We start from the raw sequence: 6,971 nt of genomic DNA on the forward strand, positions 1-6,971 counted from the left end.
TCACAAATGCAAGGCTCCCCGCCCTCATTCAGGCTCTAGGCTGTTTGTGAACCTCCATCCAGGACCCCACCCCAAGCAACGGACCCACTGGTTAACGATGAGCATGACGACCATCAAATCTGACTCAGGTACAGGACAGGCCCTGCACAGCCCTGCAGTTTCCCACCCCATGTCATCTGCATGGTGGCTGGACTTTACAGAGGAGGAGGCCCAGTTCAGAGGGCAAGTACACCCTGAGTCCCACAGCTGGCAAGAGTCAGAGCTGTGTCTTAGTTTCCTTGGCTGCTTAACCAAATACCATGAAATGATTCCGGTAAAACAATGGGAATTTATTCAATCATGGATTTGAGACTGGGAAAATGTCCAAATTGAGGCATCATCAAGGTGATGCTTTCTCCCCAAAGACTACAGTTCTGGGGCTGGCTGCTGGTGATCCTTGGTCCTTGGCTTGTCACTTGGCAATGCACATGCGGCATCTCCTGGCCTCTCCTTTCTATTCTGGGTTCCGTTGATGTTCAACTTCTGGCTGCTCCCTCTCGCTTTCCCTCTCTCTGCCTGAATTTCATTCTCTTATAAAGGATTCCAGCAATAAGGTAAAGACCCAACCTGAATGACCTGGGCACACCTTAACTGAGGTAACCTCAACAAAAGGTCCCACTTACAAGGATTCACACCCTCAGGAATGGATTGAGCTTAAGAACATGTTTTTCTGGAGTACATACAGCTCCAAACCATCACAGCCAGGTTCAAACCCCCTCAGTGTCTGGACCTGAGGGACATGCTCTGTCCACTGGGCCACAGCAGCCCCCACCTGCCCCACCGAGGATCTTGCATGCAGTGCTCTAATTTTGATTATTGTGGCAATTAATGGCCCTACATGCAATTAGGGAGATTTTCTTTCTTTTGTCTTCTTCAATTGTTTCCATGCATTTGTTTTTGCTGTAAAGATTCTGAAGCCTTACTGTGACTTATTCCTTTTCATTCCAAAGATAACCTAAAATTCTGTGCATGAACTTAGTAAGTTGCCTCATCCACAGAGAAGCCAAGCCAGGGCTGGGTTCTCTTCACCCTCTTGAAATCTCTATGTGGGAGTTGGGCAGAGTGAGCGTACATGTGTGTGTGTGCACCCTTGTGCATTGTGTAACTGTGAATATAGGTGTGTATGCCTGTGTGTACAGGTGCTTGCATACATGTCTGTTTCTGAGTGTATATGCATGTGGGTGCATGTTTCTGCCTGTGTGCACGAATGTTCATATGCTACCTGTGTGTGCATATACATGTACATAGTGTGCATGCAGGTTGTGAGTGTTGCATGATAATGCACTTGTGATACGGGTGTGCACTGTGTGGATTTGTGTTTTGACACCATGAGTGTGAGCATGAGTTGCATGTGTTTGCACATTTGTGCATGTGCGTACATTAGAGTGTAAGCACTGTGTGAGTGTGCTCATGAGTGCCTGCATGAATTATGGTTTCATATGTACAGGTCTGTGTGACTTGCACATGTCTTGCACGAGTGCATGTGTACACATACATGTGTGATTGTGTGTATGTGTATGCATGTGTGCAGTTTGTGGGGCTGTGTGTGTGCATGGATGCTTGCAAGCATAAACAACTGTGTATATTTGCACACCATGCAGGTGCATGCATGTGGCTCTGTGTACTTACATATGGGCATGTATACAAGTGTGTGTGCATGTGTGGGCCTGTATGTGCACTTTTGTGTCTGCACACACGTGAGCGTTTGCATGTGCATTTGCTGGCTGGGTGTGTGGTCACGTGTGTGGGGAGGGTCACCTTGCAATGTCCTCTTTTTCCCTTCCTTGCATCATCATAATCCTCTTCTCCCCACTTCCTATTCCGTGACAGATCAGACCTGGGTTCCCACCCCACTCCAGCTGGGAGGCCCCAGGTTCAAGACGCTAGTCTGCATTCGATTGGAAAAATGTTGCATGTTTCCCTCTGCTCCGTTCCATGGCCCATCTGCCCTGTCCTGGTCTCTGCTTGCTACTTTTATGTCTCTTAAGTCACATTTTTCATTTAGAGAAATTTCTGAAGGATGGCTGATGAGCATTCAGGCCACCTGCTCCCAGGGGCTCAGTTATCTCCTGCATGCACACGGCGTCCAGAGGTGGCTGTCAACACCAATTCCAGCTGCTGCACTCAGCTGCATCCTGCCTGCCATGCAGAGACCAAACACATCTCCTCAGAGCACTCGGCCCGCTCGTGTTCTCCAGGACAGCCCCCAATGCCGGTGTCTGCACTGCAGACATATGGCCAACATGGGACAAACTCTGTGCGGTGCCCCCGCCCTCCGTGTTTCACAAGGCTCTTCTAATTTGTGCCTGGTTATCTTCCGGGCTGGTGGTGACTGATAACAAAGTCCATCAGCCCCATGATTTGTTCCTTCTCTGGTCCACCCAGGCTCACCCAGCTCTCCCACCCACCCAGTCCTCTTTCTGTGCAGACAAGTGGTTCCAACTCCAGCTGCTTATTTCCATCACATCTGGACATCTGAAAAAGCATGGCTGGATTTATTCCCAGCTGTGAAGACTTAGCTTGTGTCAGACCAACTCCCAAGACAACTAGAAACATTGGATACAATTTAAACAAAAGCACCAGAAATGAAGGATCTGAGTTGGGGACATTTTTCTGGATTATCAGGGTGGACCCTGTGGCTGTTTGGAGCTGTATGTATCCCAGAAAAAAATCATGTTCTTTTAATCCTTTCCTGTGGGTGCAGACCTGTTACGGGTGGGAGTTTTTGGTTAGGTTGTTTCAACTGAGATGTGACCCACCCAATTCAAGGATTCACTAATTCTTCTATTGGAGACGTTTATGAGGATAAAAGAAAAAAACACTGAGAGAAGTTTAGAGAAAAGCCCTGGAGAAGCTAAGACAAGACCCACAAAATTCAGAGAAAAAAAGCCACAGACAGAGAAGCCAGAAACTGAAGCAATGAAACCTGGGAGAGAAGCAGTAGCAGATGCCACTACACACCTGGCCAGGTGAGAGAGGAGCTGAGGACCCCCGGTAGCTGGTGTTTGGGGAGAAAGTATCGTCAGGCCGATGTCTTCATTTGGACCTTTTCATGGCCTAAGGAATGTAAGCTTGTAAGTTAATAAATCCCCAGTGGTTAATAACACCCAGCTCACTTCTGGTATATGGCATTTCATCAGCTTTAGCAAACCAAACAGACCCTAAGTGCAATCACCGATGTACTTAACAGAGAGCAGCATAGAAGGTTTGACATGCACAGCAGAGAGGGGGACGTGAAGTTGGAGCAGAGACAGTGTCTGAGATGCCGGCCTGAATGCTTCAAGGGATGTGTCCACTAAACCAGGACGGTGTCCGCTGCCAGGAGCTGGGAGATGCCGCAGACCCTCCTCCAGAGCCTTTGAGGGCCCGCACCTTGATTTGCTTTTCTGACCCTGAGAATTGGGAGACAGTGAATGTGCTGTGTGAAGCCACCAAGTTTGTTTAGGAGTAACAGGAAACAGCTCTCTACAAATAAAAGATCATATTAACTTTAAAAGAGGGAGCTTTTAAGGGCACCACCAGAGCAGACTCCTGCTCTATTGCTGTCTGTTGATTGGCCACAAAAACTGCTGTCCCCCTATCCCCATGCACTTTGCAAAGTGACCTACAGTGTCCCCACCAAACTAGTCTATTTTCCGACTCCTTGGATCTGGCTGGGCCACATGGCCTGCTTTGGCCACAGAAGCGAGCATGTGGAGATTCTGAGCCAGGGCTCAAGCACCTCAAGGGCTTCCTCTCTCTTTTTTGAAACCCTGCTGTTTCAGTTTGCTAATGCTGCCATTATGCAAAATACCAGAAATGGACCGGCTTTTATAAAGGGGATTTATTAAGTTACAGGTTTACAGTTCTGCAGTCATAAAAGTGTCCAAACCAAGGTATAAACATGAGTATACCTTTCTTCACTGGAGAAAGGACACTGGCATCCAGAAAACCTGTTAGCTTGGAAGACACATGGCTTGCAGCTGCTTGCTCCCAGAGTGCATTTCAAAATGGTACTTTCCAAAATGTCTCTATGCTTAGCTTCTCGGAGCGAGCCCTGGGCTAGAATCTCCAAAGTGTTAGCAAAAGTCTGCTTTCAACAGCCGTCTACAAATATCTCTCTTGGCTGCAGCACTGAGCTCCTTCTGTCTGAGCTCTTCTAGGGCTCCAATGATTAAATCAAGATCTACGCTAAGTGGGTCCATGGAAATAATCTAATCAAAGGTATTACCCACAATTGGATGGACTACATCTTCATGGAAACAACCTAATCCAATGATTCCAACCTAATCAACACTAATATGTCTGCCCCCACAAGACTACATTAAAGAATGTGGCATTTTGGGGGACATAATACATCCAAACCAGCACACCTGCCCAGCTGCAAAGTTCTGACTGAGGACGAAAGGCCTTGTGGAGTAGAAAGAAGCCAACCAGCCAAGGCCAGCTGAGACCAGCCAGTCCCTAGCTGACCTGGTATCTAAGTGCATGTACCTGAGTGAGCACAACCAAATCAGAGGCAGCACCCAGCTGAGTCCAACCAAACTGCCAACCCGCATAATGTTGCACCAAATAAATGACTGTCATCTCAAGTGCCTACAGTGTGGGATGGTTTGTTACGCAGCAGTAACTAGCTGATACAACTGTGGTGTGTGTGCAGGAGGGCTGACCCTGCCCACAGACAGCCTCATTACAGACTGCTTTTGTAATATGGCCTGTTATATATTATATAATAAATAATATAACAGGTGTGGCCTGTTATTTGTTAGAGACACTGACCTTGGCCATGGCCTTTTTTCCCAGTGGAGGAGCATGGGTGATTCCCAACAACTCGAGTGAGAGTGAAGCTCTTGGATGTGTGTCCAGCAGCTTTCAACACTATCTGGTCACACTGTATTTCAAAAACAGACACTGAAGCAGCTCACAGGCAGAATCATGCCTCTCTGCTGCGGTGGATGCTGGACGTCACAAGCCAAAGTGCAGCCACTGACACATAGTCAAGAAAACCAGCTTTCTCTGTCCGATATTTGAGGGAAGATAAAGGAGAAACCATGCTCCTGCCAAGAAAGTGCATATCCACATATCCTTTCCTTGGTGTGTGTGCTGGGTTTTTCACAGCAGACCCTGTCTGGACTCTGGCCGTGATGGGAAAAGAACATTGTAATGAATTGCAGGTTTATTCATTAGCGATCCTTTGAGGAAATGGGGAGATAACTGGAGCACAGGCTCAGTTCTCCATTAAATCACTGATGGAATTTAGAAAATTTTTTTTTCATATTCTTATTAAGCACATCCACCAGGAAACATCCAAAATTCCCTAACGAAGAAAGCATCCACATTTATTGTGATCATTATGGGGCAAGCAACTTTTATAGAAACTCATGTTTTATGATATCTTTCTCAGTTCAAAGTGCTTTCCATAAAACCGTCCAATGAGATAAACTACCAGCTTGTCTTCTTAAAATGATGAGTCAAATCAATAGAGAACGTGGACATACATGTTGATGTGTGGTGACCTGTACAGGATTCCTTCATCTGAGCAATAGTCTCTCACGTTCCAGCCCAGCTCTGAGCTCCGGGCATAACAAAGAAGGGTCTCACAGGCCTCCTGCCTCTTAGAGTGGGCACAACACCAAAAGTAAAGAGATGTGTAGGAGAATCCCAGGTCATATTGAAGGAAAATAAAGAAGAGCAGGGAAAGAGAGCAGAGTTCCCAAAGTGTACCAGCAGGTCGCACCCCCAGGACCTGGTTGGAAACGCCACCCCTCCCTCCCTCACCCCAAGCCTGCTGGATTAGAAACTCTGGGAGGCGACCTATCAGGCTGTACATGAACAAACTTTCCAGGGAATTCTGCTGCATCCCAGCACTGGAGAACAACAGAAACAAAGAAGTGTAGTGAAGAGAAATACAGCCAGGTGAGGAGAGGAAGAATGCCAAGGGCTGTCAAACTTGCAGGGCTGTCAGAGAGGGTCTCCCCGAGGAGGGGACGCCCAGCAGGGTTTGAGACATGTGCAGGAGAGAGAGCAGACAAGCTGGAGAGCAGCCTCCAGGCAGCGGAGAAGCAGAGAGCTGCCTCCAGGCAGCGGAGAAGCAGAGAGCTGCCTCTGAACCTGTTTCCCACCTTACACTGAATTCGACTCAAACCCTCACCTCACTTGAGCACCCCTGCCCCTTGGAAGTTTAGGAAAAATGGGTCAGCACCACATGTGTGTTTCCATCGCACTTTCTCCTTTCTCCCTTTGTCCCTCCCATGTGCCTGCTGGACCTTCTCTGCTATGCCGGACCAGCATTTCCACCCACTCTCCTTTTTCCACAGCTCATCAGGGATGCTAGGATGCTGGGTCCTACACTGCAGATTGTGGGGTGTCACAGGGGAGAGAACGTCACATGCCCTGTATTTCCCCAACGTAGTCAGCTTTTCTCTCTTGCCCTATCAGGACCCAAGGTCCGCTGCAGCCCTTTGACAGGAGGGAATTAGTAGACAGCACGGCCACGTTCTTACTTGCAAATGACAGCATCCATGTGTGCTCTTTAAGCACAAAGGATGTGGTGAGGATTTGGAAGATCTGGGGATCATCAGGACGGCTGGAGAACCAGGCCCTGGGATGAGCTTCCAGGAGGCTATAGCCTGAGCCTGCAGGAAGCTTCCACCAAGATATCTCGTCATTAGCACACCCAACATATGTACGTCATCCCTGTGACTATTCAGCAATCTACACCTGCAATGCATCATCATGCCCATCACACACCATCACCCAGGCCCATCACACACCATTATCCACACCCATCGCACACTATCACCCATTCCTGTCACACACCATTGCCCGCACCCATCACACACCATCATCTATGCCCATCACACACCATCACTCACGCCCATCACACACCATCACCACACCCATCACACACCATCATCCACAACTATTACACACCATCATCCATAACTATCAAA

This window comes from Choloepus didactylus, assembly GCF_015220235.1.
Source record: "Choloepus didactylus isolate mChoDid1 chromosome X unlocalized genomic scaffold, mChoDid1.pri SUPER_X_unloc3, whole genome shotgun sequence".
Lineage (NCBI taxonomy): Eukaryota > Metazoa > Chordata > Mammalia > Pilosa > Megalonychidae > Choloepus > Choloepus didactylus.